This window comes from Branchiostoma lanceolatum, chromosome 8 (genome assembly GCF_035083965.1).
Source record: "Branchiostoma lanceolatum isolate klBraLanc5 chromosome 8, klBraLanc5.hap2, whole genome shotgun sequence".
NCBI lineage: Eukaryota > Metazoa > Chordata > Leptocardii > Amphioxiformes > Branchiostomatidae > Branchiostoma > Branchiostoma lanceolatum.
Window position 1 is genome coordinate 10,733,009 of NC_089729.1, and position 14,510 is coordinate 10,747,518.

A 14,510-nucleotide genomic window follows, 5' to 3' on the forward strand; every position below is an offset into this window, starting at 1 on the left:
AATACTGCATTTGGATTTGTCATAATGCCTTGGGTTTGACACTACCAGTGGACGTCTATGCCACAAGATGAAAATAAAAATCCACCTGCATCAACTGTCAGTTCTACATCTGTATTGTTGACAACCGTACAAATGATAATAACTCCTCATTATTATAATAAATTACCAATGTCAAGTCATGGAATTTTACCGCTTCCGAGACAGCATCGGCTTCCAATGTGATGTGCAATGTAGTTATACATATAAATTTCCATCACTGGTTGTGTTACAGGTACTAACTTGTAAATGACAGCAGAAAATTTGTGATTTCATAGAACAGTCATGGGTTCAAAATTCAGCTGCTATGTGTATTGCTACTTTGTGGTAGATATTTGGCTTGTTCATTGTCATTGCAATCATTTGATCAACCTGGGTTTCAGGTCTTCAAAGATGTGTTTTATCCATGACATTTTAGTTTTTGTAAAGCTTGCATGCAGTTGATAAATCATTATGTTGCAAGAATGCAACTTCTGAAGATGTGTTCTTGTTAAACATTGTGTGTCTGATCACAATACAAAGCAGTGTTACATCAAGTCATCTCCAAGCAGATAAAGAGAGTTCTCTCACCAGTAGAAAGACTTGCTGGACCAAGTTGTGTTAAACAAGCTCAGGGGTGCCAAAGAATACATATGAATTTTACGGAATACATACTCTTACTTTTCCGTAAGGATCGTATGTTTGTAGGAAATAATGGATCGTATGTTTACCGTACTGATCGTATGTATTCCGTGTAATGGATCGTATGTATTCCGTACGGATCGTATGTTTCTGAGTAATGGATCGTATGTATTCCGTAAAATTTGTATGTATTCCGTAAAATTCGTATGCATTCTTTGGCACCCCTGAAGCTGGACCCTATATCTTCTTGAGATTTATGTTTGCCAGGGTATCACATATAAGGCAAGCATACACGTGTAGATTCAAAATGATATAAAACATCTATGAGTTGAACTTAGCTGTCACCTCAGTATCCAACTACACAGAAAACAGATGCAGACAAATTACTACCACCTTCAACATTCATTACTGGCACAAACATGATAAAGTAGGTAGAATACACCTAGGTGTAGCTCCTTCCGACACTATACACAGGATTTGTGTGTTGTTTACCAAAACTCTATTACGCTTTCCCTACTTTCAGCATTCTATGGCTCTCCATGTGTCAGCATAGATGGATTAATAGGCCTAGACAAGACCTAGAAAACATCTCTTAAAGTTGTCTTTGATTGAAAGTAAAATTTCTTACTCATTTGTTGGTTTCTCATGTTTTGCAGTGGCCATTATTTTGTGTTGAAAAGGACAGTAGCTGTTGATATCATCTATTTAGAGAGGTGATGACTTGTTAATAGCTTTTTAATTGATTGGGGGGAGAAGTCATTTCCCACTACTCCGCCCACTCCATTACTACTGGACTTGCTAACTGTAGTAGCACTGCAGGCACAGCTTGAAATGATTATTTGCTGCTGACTACAAGATCTGTAAGAGAGATAGTATAAGTGACCTCTTTGTTGTCCATACTGGAAAATTTAGAACAGATCATCAGTACAGATGTCATCCTATTAAAAGGAAATCTTTGAATGTACAATAAACATTGTACACAATGCATAGACTTGCATACACTTAAGTCGTGATGATACTTTGTACGTGAAAGAATCAAGTCCACGGGCACTGATTAGTTCACTAGGAAACTATAAAATGTAGCGCAGGGGTAACCTCTGAGGACCCCTGTGCTGTGATTTCGGCCCCTATACGGTCTTTAGTTAACCATCGTACAGTGATTTTTCTTGGGAAGAACCATGTGAGATCATGTGAGACTTCACGAATTGAAAAAAAAAAGAATGTTATACCTTTGGTTTTTAAGAACATTTAGCATAGCAGCTAACTTCACTAAATTTGCCCCATCAAAATGCAAGGAAAACTGTCTAGATTTCACACTTTTCTGGGAAGGGTGCCCACAACCCCCTACTATGCAACCTTCAGTGCTTGCTGTTTGTCTTCAGCACCTAATCTCCTACTCTGTAAAAAGTTATGGTGACTACCTGAGTTGTGTTGTCTCAGGCATGGCCTCCTTTGCAAACTTTCTAGATGTTACTGGCATTTATTTCCAGGAGAGTGTGGGCAGCAGATAGAATCTGGCCCCAGTGTGTTAAAAATAATGAATCAGTGCTCCCCCCCCCCCCCCTCCAAATTTCATGCCAGCACCACCCATGCAGAAAGCCGGCAAAGGTGGCTATCTCATACTCTCCAAGCAGAGGTCCAGCTCCGGCTGGTGTTTAATGTGTTTTGGAGAGTTTTGGGCGAACTTTCTATTTCATCCGTTTTCCTGATGTCTCCCAGTCAAAATAGAAAACGTGACAAAAGCGCCAGGTGTTGAAATACATATAAAAAACAGCCGGAGCCAAACCTACACATGTATTCTTGGAGAGTAGCTATCTCAGATCCTAGTCTTGTCTGGTCTTCCCATCTGGGAGGAACCCCTGCTGAAATCACTATTGACACAAGACAGTAAAGAGAGAGTAGAGCTGCCATCCAAACAGACATCCAGCAAATTATTTGCAATGTTTTTATACAATTGTGAGTTAATAGTGCCAATGATCATGATGAGTAAAAAACTAATTCTATAAGTACATGTACCAAGGAATATACTGTACATGAAAAGAAGGGGCTCTTCCCCAGTGGTAGGAAGATATGATCAGCTTGGATGACTAATTAGTTACAGGACTTCCTCCCATGGGTCTGAAGTCTCTGAACACACATTCCCAGGCCAAGAGTTTCCTTACCACCAGGCACCAGCTTGTGCCAAGGATCCTTCAATGGTGGAATCTAGGGCTGGGGCAGGGCCATTATTCAGAGAACTCTGCCTGTGCTTTTCAGGATCTTTCAGCTCTTTAATTATTTGCCTTGGCTTTTCAGGATCATGACAGACCTGTACCAACTACTGTGATGTACAAAAAAATTAATTGAGATGAGCAGTGATGCTTAAAAGGTAAATTTGTATTAAAAACGACGATATAATTGGAAAACTATGTGAATTTGTATACAAATGTTTCAAGAAGAGAGAAGAGACTCTGTAGATTTAGATGGAATATATAACAATGTTCCATTTCTTTTACTTTATGTTACCTAATGCATTTAGCCCATGCTGGGCATGAATATGCAATAAAGTTCATTGTCATTGTCATTGTCATTGTCATTGAGAAAGTTTTTATTTTTCAAGCATGATACCTTTATACCGTCTTGAGGAAGGACTGGTCTATTTGCTTCCGCCATGCTCCTTCCAATGTCGATCTAGTTCAGATTTGAACTGGTTTTGCGGAAGACTGTACACTCTCCGGTAGAGAGTTCCAAATGTTTAAGGTCAAACAGTATCAGTAATACAAATCCACCAGACAATTTGGTGATCATGGTGTTGGTGGCAAGAAGAAGTTTTAAAATTAGGAAACAACCTACCGCCGGTGATGTGCTCTTGAACATTTAGCAAGAGATAGAAGTGAAAATAAAGGGGCAGAAGGATGTGCATTCACACCCTGTTTATTTAGAGACTTTATGGGGGAATGAATGAATGAATGACTCTTCTTACACAGCTTTCAAAGCTTTCCATATAGCTTGGATGCCAGACCCCCAATCTCCAAAATATCTATCCCCACGGTCTGGCATTCAGGCTGAGCTTTGTAGATCGAGTTTCGGCAGGGCCTCTTGATGGGCTGTTTATGATTAAAAACCCAGATCCACCACTTCATTCAAGAGGTGCACAGATGGTCTCTTGAGACTGGACTCCCAAAGAGGAGATCTGATCATGATAATAAGTACCCTGGTATCTGGAGCAATTATACCGAGCTTCCCCGGACCTACACCGGCCCGCGCCCGGAGCTTCCCTGGGACCTACCCTCCCGCTGGCCCGACAATGTACCCCGCCCCACTTCCCGCTAGCCAAACAAGATCCGCTCTCGTATAATGGTTCCGGCTGCGGATCTTCTTTGGCTAGCGGATAGTGGGGCGGGGTAGATCTTCGGGGGAGCGGAAGGGTAGGCCCGGGTTACTTGGAGCGCGGGCCGGTACATATGCTCTGGATTCCAGAGTCTGGCAGAGAGAAGAGTCAAAGACCACAGGCAGTGCCTGGGCAGTGCTGACAACAGTACATCTGGGATCAATCAGCCACCAGTTCATAGACTTGAAAATTGTCCAGTACGGAAGAATAACCAAATTTGCCAGTCTGAGAAGTTGGGCAGAGAATTGGTTTTACTAGCTAGTTGACACAACTGTTGATAAATCCTTTGAAATGGTATTATATTCATATTCGACCAATATATCTACAATTCTTCTTTAGATCCACCGGTCTAAGTGTCTGTATATGATATAGACTGCCCTGATGCTATAGAATCTTTTTTTTGACCAAGGACATGAGTCCTTGGTTGGATATGGCAAACATTTCAGGAAATACTGATTACTTGATCACAGCAGGTGCCCTGTTTACAACTGGGGACCTGATATACTGGTAGGCCAAAGGTGAACAACACAGGTCTTAATCTTAAACTGAAATCTAACAGCTAAAAGAAGAAGAGAAATTCCTTAGCCTCTACCAGGCTCCGTCCAATTGCTGGGAAAGTAGTAGAAATCGGCCAAATAGAGTGAATAGTATGCCAGTGGTAGTCCGTTATACAAGGTAGTCCGCTATATACAGTGAAGCTCAATACCTTGTATAGCGGCCTACCCCTGGCATAATATTCACTCTATTCAGTATTTGGCCGATTTCTACTATTTTCCCAGCGATCGGATGGAGCCTGGTAGAGGCTAAGAAATCCTGGAAAAGGTGTTAGAATTGCATAGACCTGTGTCATCCCAATTAGCTTACATGTACCTCAGTCTGCAAAGCGGTCTGAGGAAAATTCATTACGCTTTATCATTAGCTATTTATTAATAGTGTAATGTGGCTTTGTTTACGTGACGGCTCAAATGTTTTTGGCCAAGCACGTTTTGGTTCCAGGGTCACCCCTGCTCCTCTGAATAAGCGTGTTGGGTTCTTTTACATGCAAAGTTTGATGCCCAAAAGCTCCTTTACTACAACAAGGGTGCAGGCTTTATGTACCCCTCCAAATCCAATGCAGTCCCCGGAATGCTGATATGATACACTGTACTAGCATACTACACCTGGTGTAGTACAGTACACCATCTATTGTATGGCTCCCATAGTTGCTCCAAGGGGGTTTAAAATCATTCATTTGTTGGCCCCCTTGTTGGCTAACACTAAATCTCTACTAGTAAGGGTACAGGTGACGCTATTATATATAAAGGACCATTAGAGAGACGCATACATGCGTGCCATGTGGAAAGCAATATGTCAGACCCTACATCTGCTTGAAGATCAGCTGACACCAACCAAGCTGGTTAGAGCAAATATGGACAGGACTGTAGTACCCAAACTACCATCTGTGTACCCAGAAGTAAGCTGGGGGTAACACGTCTTTCCTCACACAGTACAAAGGAAGCAGAAATTTTGTCTCTACATAATGGGCTTTCGTGACTTTTTTGTCAGACAGGAAAGCCATACTGGTAAAATCTGGGAAGGTTTTGAAGGTGTTTCTCCTTTCCACTATAACAATGTACAAATGTATTGTTCCTAGCTTCCCCCTTTCATAAAGTTGGTATAGTCCTGGAGGCAAATGGTTTGTCTTCTCCCCAGGGAGGCCGGCTGTCAGCTTACTGAAACATAAAAACCTATTCTCTGGCCTTGCTCTGGCTATAGGGGACAGTGAACTGTTCTTAATTATGTGCTATAAGTCATCTCTGCAACAGTTATTATTTGACAGGAAATTATAGAAAGTTAGGTTTTATTGTAGTTGTAGTGGTACCGAAAGGAAATGATGCACAGAACTTTCTTGAAAGTTGGCACTCCATAAAATTGAGTGCACAATGGTATAAAGTTATAGCCTGGGTGCCATCCTATTTCTACCGGGGCTCCTAAATTTGCTACCCTAACAAATATAGGGTAGCAAATGTAGGACTAGGAGCCCCGGTAGAAATAGGATGGCACCCAGGCTAATAAAGTTATCTCAAGTTGGCCCTTCTACAACCATGAAAGAAATGAGAGAGAGTCAAGCGTCTGGAATAAATGTATCTGTCCAGATTCTGGCCTAGCATGCTGATTGGTCCCTTCAAAGCTCCACAGGGAAGCCTTGTCCTTGTCACATGGTATCTCAGTAGGGACCACATCTTATTAGGGACCACACATCCAAGAAATGACCAAAAACATTGAGTTGATTAAATGTCATACATAGACAAAGATATAGTTTTTTCTTCAGATCTTTGTAAAATCGTCATGATAACACTTTCTATATGCCAAAAAGCAGGTACTACAGCCTCGTCTAAGGTACGGTAAATAAACAAGTCTTAATGCTAACCACTCTTTCTGGGATGGGTGATCCCTGCTGAGATGGCATATGGAGCTCTGACAGAAGGGACCAATCAGTGTGCTAGAAAAGAATATGGATGGACCAGACAACTGGAAATGGGATTTCTCAACATCTATCAGCGAAAATGATGATGATGATCCCTGAGAAGATTACACAGCAATAAATTTGTTGGTTCTCAGCACTCAGATTAAAATAAAAAATCTTGAGGACCATGTTTAGGCCTTCAGTCTGAGTTCAGAGCACTCAGTTTTATGTACTACTAGCAGTTTTTTCTGCCTGTCCTCTGCTTCTGATGATGTCTGTCTGCTATATTTTTTTCACCTCTCAATGTCCACAAATCAAGTAACTGGTGTGGCCAAAACACTGAAAATGTTAGCTTTCCCTTTTTGGACTATGTTTGTTTTGTTCAATCAACCGCGGCCCCTGGGGAGCCAGGCCTTAATGAATGTCATAGCCCTACAATCATAGGAGTGGGATAGGTAAATAGGTTCCCCTCCCTTTCAATTAAACAGCTATTAACAAATCATCTCTATCAAGTTTTGCTAGACACAACATACATGCAGTGCTGTGCACTGGCTAACATTTATGTGACTCAAGATTTAGAACTAAAGAACTTTTTAGAATGCCTGATCATTCATTTTCATTATCAATGCTTACCCATACTTTGTTAGAGTTTATGTCCCTGTGTTTAAAGCTGTTTTTCGCTACAGCTAACTTTAAAATAGCTATGAGACATCCTTGCCGAGAAGTATATATATTACAATATTGCACCCGGCACAATCTTTTATTTCCTTTTGAAGTTAATGCATTTTTCCAGTCATCCTCTAAAACTGTAACAAACAGAGTAACAGAGCAATGTTGTATTGTAACATTACACAGTCAAGTTCATTTTAATTCAGACCAGGCCTAGGGATTTTAAGGCTTCACGTTCAACCAGGGCTCTAGCCAGCCTGAAATTTTATCCTGTAAGCCCTAACATTTTGTACAAACCTAACATATCGAGCGCCGAAGGCGCGAGGCGTCGGGCCGTAGGCGCGACAATTCTAGGGGGGTCCGGGGGTATTCCCCCCCGGGAAATTTTTAAATCTAGACCCTCTGAAACGCTATCTCCAGCATTTTGAGGGGCAAGTTTGGGTGAAAAATTAATTGGGCCTTCGTTGTATACAATCGGCAAATAAATGAAATTTAGCACCACAAAACTTTCTTATTTATTTGACAAATATACACGTGAATTCAAGTCGGCAGAAATAAAACATTTTCAACGCCAGTCGACGCGTCGTACCGGTCCTGTTTGCGGCCTGTACTAAATATAGTAGGAAATGAGACACCCTACTTTGGACAGAATGCCCTAAAGACGTTCAATATCTTCCTTCTGTGTTTTCCATGGTCGATTTCTCCGGTAACTTCCACTTGATTTGATCAAAATTCGTCGATTCAAGCCCCATCTTCGCACCAAATATCAATTTCTGATAAAACCTCCGGATTCGCGCCTCTCGTGAACCGCGAGACTTGTATGTCATTGGTCGATTTTCCGTGACGCGGCGTGAACGAACGCTGTTATTGGTAGATGATATCTGATTCTGAGGTCTAAAACTATCAACAACAGTTTTCGTGGGAAGAGTGCGTGTAACTCGGCGTAAAATTATAACAAGGTTTACCAAAAAAATATGGAAAGCCTGGTAACTACCGGAGTATTTTTGTGTGGCTATAACTAGCGGTGAACCGGGGAAAACAGCCGAAAAAACGTCAGCCCGATGTGACCGGCCAGAATTGTAGTGGGCATTAGTAGTGGGGAGGGGGGAACACGATGCTGATTTTCTCTCGGCCCACGAACCACTGGCAGCCTCCGCGCCTCCGTTTGTCACCTACCTATAAAGCCACCTTGAGGTTGTCACCTGCCGCCGGCGGAAGATAGAAATGGCCTGAATCGACCTCGCTTCAAACTTCCGCTTCTTTTCTGGAGATCTTTGCAAAAGTTCAAGCCCTGTCTATATCTTTTCTCCCGATTTTTTTCCGTCAAGGTTTACGGATTGGTCTTGAATTTTTTCCGTAACACGCAGCAAAGTTCCGTAAATTTACGGCAAAACTGGCGCTGGCTAGAGCCCTGCGTTCAACTTTATACAGCCCTACCGTACTAGAAGTTTGATTACATTGTATATTATTTTAGACAACTTCAACCACCCTACCATTGCCACTGGCAGAAGTTACCATGACGACAGCTAACTTTTGCCTCTTTTATTCTACCCTGGCTACTATCAAAAGCTACAACATCATGTTACTTCTGTCAACTTCTGCCACCTGCCACCATATACAATGTACTGTCCACTGGCAGAAGTTAGCATGATGTCACCTAACTTCTGCCAACTCCTTCCACCTGCCAAAGATATGCCAAAAATAGTTACTCAAGCAACTGGATAACATTTAGTTTTAGGAGCTCATGTCCCTAACCAAAACTAGGTACTCATCTACACCAAAGTGAAGTGAGTGAAGTCGTGTAAAGTGCCTTTTCCAAGGGCACAACATTGGGGCAGATCAGTAGTTTCGAACTCTGTCAGTTCTAGGCGTAACACCCCACACTTCATTGCCAGTGGGCAGTTCATTCCATCCTTGTGTTCATTCCACTCCTTCACGAAATGTGGAAGTCCCACAAACAAAATGAAGAAAATAGCCCTGTAGCCTGTGATACGATTCTAAGTAATGTTCGCTGTAGTGCCCGCGCTATTTGATTAAAGACAAGTCGCTCTGTTTAAGTCCACTAAGAACTGTTTGACTAAAAAGCCATGAGTTGCAAGTGAAAGGAGCTTATCAGGATTGGTTAGCTCCATTTTCCCCATCAAAAGTACAAAACTCACACAATAAAACCATTCTTATTAATTTTCATATCATACTAATCAATATTAAAGGAAGTTGAAACATAAAATTGAAGATCACATTAAAAGATCTGAAGATTGTTTAAAATAATCTGAAGGTTCTTTGAAACAATCTGAAGGTTCTTTGAAACCAATCTCAAAACAATCTGAAGATTCTTTCAAACAATCTGAAGGTTATCTCAAACAATCTGAAGATTGTCCATAAAATCTGAAGATTTTCGGGAAAAATCTGAAGATTTTTCGATTTTCAACGACGCGTGACGACCCCCGCTGGGAGTCATTATGATCCATTAAGTGGAAAGGAAGTTGTTCACAAAATATCATCTCTGTAAGTATAAGCTGTCAAAGGCTACAAGCATTAGTCCAAAGTGCAATAGAAAGTCCAAAATTAATCTGGAGGGTGTTTATAGCTTCTGCTCTGTAACACTTGAATGAGTGCTGAATATTATTTTGCTTTTTATCACTTAATTGCTCTTAGATATAATTGCTTTTGATATAGTTATCTAGAAATTAGAGGAATGCCTCTTGTATTCAATCAGCTGTTTCTGAAGATGCTTGTTTTACAATCTTGTAAAAGCCAGAGATCATAATATTATGCAGCATTTTTCTAGAAGGGTGAAGTGTTTTGATATATCCCTAGCTCTAAAAGGTTTCTGTACAATCCCAGATTCCCCATTATTTTGTTGGCTTGCCAGACAAGAAAGTTACAACTCGAAATTACTTTACTTGTTATTTTGTCACTTGCATAATAGTCCAACAAGGTCAACCTTGCCCTAAAAGAAGTTAGTGTCAGTGGTGCAAACAACTACAGAAATCCCAAAGTTGCAGAAGCCTCTGAAGGGTAAGGGCTAATTTTTTGGTTAGCAGATTTATTTTTTTGATTTTAGCACCAAAAGAAAATTATAATAAAAAACAAAAGGCTGGGGTGAAAACTTGCACCTGACCCTGTTCACTCCCTGAAATTGTGTGCACCAAAGTACAAACTTTCCTCTGAGATTCTGTTTTCCTGTTCATTTTCCAATCTAGCATTTTTTCAAAGCTTCTGTTAACCAAAAAATTAAAATGGCGTGGCCTAAGTGTAATCGTTTCGATGCATGTAAGATTGCTGTATTGAATGAACAGCATACACTGTCTGTACAAGTTCATTTATCATCGTACGGTTGTTTTCTAGATCTTATGATGAATTGCAGTTGCAATTTAAATTTTATACCTGGTTTCTATTCATGCATTGAAGTACTTTGATTTCATTCTTCATCATAGGAAATTGGCATGATTTTGAACGTATTGTGTAGAATTCTTACGCTCCGAATGTATTGCATTTTGTAGTTATCTGTATGAAACATGACATTGAATTTGTCTTGGTCTCTTCTTTTCTTATCAATCATGGCTGGCATTCCATGGGGAATATTCATGATCAAGTTATATAATTCATTTTCCAGTTACATAAGACATTAAAGTTATGGATATACAGGGCTCAAAATTCATTTCTGGAAATAGGTGCAATGGTGCACCCAACCCAAAAAATTAGGTGCACGGAAAGAATTTGGGGTGCACCACATAGAATAAAGTTGAATGTCAGCAAAACATTATTACAAATTTTAAGTTTAACGCTCTTAAGAACTTCAATCTGTTATTCTATAGCTGACCTTAAAATTTCAAACAAGTGATACATTAAATAGAATACAACAAAAGGTTATATTGCTATTTCTGATACTTACATTTCAAGAATATTCTGTATACTTATATAGTACAATAGTGCATTTACCCTATAGCCTACAAAATATCTAGGTGCACCAGTGCACCCACAGTCAAAAATTAGGTGCACAGCTCCAATTTTGGGTGCACACAGGTGCACATGCACCCACTATTTTGAGCCCTGATATATAAGATTCATCTTTTTCTGTGAATCATGTTCCATATGGAATAGTCTTGAGCACATCTTTCGTAGAAACTCATTTTCCTTTTGCACACAAGATTCCGTCTGAGACTTAGATGTCACTTTGGGTATATAGGATTCCATGTATAAAAGATGAAAACAAAATTACTTTCTCGGAACAAAATCTCTGGAGGTGCTTTCGTGATCTTGATTGACACTTCCTGTGTGTACTTGAAATGTTGAATATAAGTCCCCTTGGGAAACCTAAAATGGTTTTATGTAACAGGAGGTCTTCTGAACAACCCCAAGTCATCTAAAATATCAGGGTTTCCGACAGATGTAGACGGATCATCTAGTGATTTGTAAAATACTTTTAGTAGAAATAATGATAAGTGAAGGATGTACCTGTGGCTCAACTGGTGGCAACCTGACTGTTTTCAAATAGTTTGTAAGTTGGAAACCCTGGTTCAAGTCCCGGGGTCAGGACATCTCACATAAATTTGGTGCTGCACCGTCCTTCGGAAGGGACATAAAATCCTGGGAGTGCCATGGTTGAGGATGTGCCTCCAGCACGTTAATATAAAGGGCTAGCAAACCCGCCCTGTAAAATAGAAACAGCAAAGAAACATGCTGTAATACCCCCCCCCCCCAAAAAAAAAAAAAAAACAATTGCACTTAGTCTAACATCTTTGTAAAGGGTGGTTAGAATCAGGAATATCGTTCAACTTGTTTAATTCTATTCTCATCTTCAAAAACAAGGCAATATAATGCTATCCTTCCTTCCTATCCTTAAGTAAGCCATCAGTTATCTCTGAGGTATACACACTTCAGATATCCAGGTGTTCAAGACATTCTTGAGAAGGCCTCGATAACGTAACAGTTTTTGTAATGTAATGGCCTTGGTGTACCTGGTGGAATCATGAAAGTTGACGTACATGTAGTATCCATTGACTCCTCTGCCAAATAGTTTCAAGTATCTCCCTTACAATGGCCCCAATTTGATTATAGAACATGTTGGGTCTCTGTTCAGGAAGACATTTACAACATAGTACATTAATACTGTCAAATAATGCATTTATCACTGACTTGATTTTATAGATAACATCCTCGAATTCCCAAAACAAATGCAATGAATGAAAAATAAAAAGATGCTTGTTCAAATTTATATGAAGGCTGTAAAAATGATTTATATCAATGCCATCCAGGCTAACGTTTGTATGTCTTCAAGGTTGGTATTTGAATAAAAAATTGAATAGAATTAAAGAATTCAATTGAACCTGCAAAACATGGTTATTAACAACAATAACCTAATATCATCCTTGTTCTTTTAGAAGTTTGGTATTTACTGCATGGTCCCAACTGTTAGCCAGTAGTTCCGAGGAGGCATACATGTACATGTAATTTACTGATTTTCTTTTAGCCTTAACCATGATCTTGTTTTTTAACGGACTGGTGAGAATCGATGATATGCAAATGTCCCCCATAAAATCAAGGCCTCATTGCAAAACCTCTCAAAATAATGCCTTGTCAAAGACAGTAAGATAAATGTCTCAATTCTTGTTATTAAAGGATAAATTTCCAATTTCAGTTCTTGGAAACCTTGTAACTCGGGTAATAAATTGCTAAGCCTTGTATTATTCATTCTCTGCAACAATTCATTCTCTGCAATAATTTATTCTCTGTAACATTCAGAAGATGATTAAGTGAGTGAGTGCGAGTGTAACAATTTATGGTCTGGAACAAACTTTGAATGTTAAGTGCCATCTTGTTATATAGCCTTCACATGTGTGATTGATTGGAAATGTATAACAGTCTGGTACAATTTGGAAATGTTTTGTATGAATGATTATAGCTGTCAAGGAGTGCCCTCAGGGCTGTTGAACAAATTGGGGGCAAATTAGCATCATATTATGGGAATATAGTTTAGTGATGTACCTGACAATCTTTATAATTGTGGTGGACTAGTATGGCTTCTTTGAGCTAAATTAGAAAGGGGAAAATAAGGAACAGTAAAAATATGTAATTTTGATTGATAATTTAGATAATTAATAAAGTTAACAATACAGAGGTCCACCCAAAAATGTGAAAAGTTGACATTTTCAAAATTCTAAAGTTTAATTGTTGTCTTCCTTCCCTTTTTCATTACTTTTTCAACCAATGAAATAATCCACATTTTCAGAGAAGAGTCCTCTGCACTGTCCTTATGAAGTGATAATCCTTAGACAGCAGATCCTCCTGCAGGGACTATAACAGATGTATTGGCCAGCAAAGAACATTCCTCTAGGAATTTTAGTTTTTGTGCTGTTAGTTCCATCTCCCTCATTATTTGGAATCCCATCATGTTTTTAAGCCTAAGTGTAAGTCTTAGTTCAGTCCCTTGAATATAATACAAATTGCACAATGTATATAGCTCACCCCACCCTCACCCCTCAAAGCTGAATGGTGGGCCCCAGAGATAATTATCGACCCTGAAAACCACTTTACATGCTGTCTGGAGTAATTGATTTCAAGCAATACCATAGTAGGCGGGGCGGTCGTTCATTAGATAGTTCATCATACTCTCGTGACGGCCACACAAAAGCACCTACTCATCCTACCAGGGTGCCCATTTAAATACCACTTAGTAATTGGTTGATGGATCCAATGCAAAATGTGCCCTATTTTGATTGGAACGTAGTCTACATAATTGTTCTCAATACACATATACATATATGTGCATCAGACTATCTTTTGACTGTATCAATAGAAAAAAAATCGATATTTTTTAGCCAAACATTTTGCTATTCCTCTGTACTATTTTCTGACTTACTTCTTTTTTAATTAACAGTTACTGTAACGGCTACAAACGTGACATGACGATTGTTTAGTAGCTTCTGATAAACCAGTTTGCTTCCTCAATGGATAAAAAACGACAAAATAATGGTCAAAACTCAAAACATAATTTCATCCCTCTTCACCATAATTCTGATCTACTTCTTGCTTGACCAACAGAATGATGCAGTACCATCGGTAAATGTTGCTTCCTCCATAGAAAACAAACAAACAATACCTTTGGTCAAAACCTAATTTCATCCCACTTTACCATATTCTAAATGCATTTCTTACTTTTTTGCTTCATCAACTTCCAGAAGATAAAATGTACTTCAGAATTCGATAGACATTATCTGTGTTATTTTTGCTTCCTCTATGAAAAGATGTCTATTGTCAAAACCTCTTTCCATCTCTATTCACTATATCACCACTAGTATGCCATTCATATAATTTCATTTGATATGTCAACTGAACATTGCAGCAGGGCATAATTGCAAGCATCCT

At 39.4% G+C, this 14,510-nt stretch overlaps 1 protein-coding gene across 1 annotated transcript in view; it reads left to right on the plus strand.

The window, feature by feature from the left end:
* The window catches only part of LOC136440938 (ankyrin-repeat and fibronectin type III domain-containing 1-like), a 159,160-nt gene that overhangs the window by 14,632 nt on the left and 130,018 nt on the right, over positions 1–14,510 (plus strand). The window lies entirely within an intron of this gene.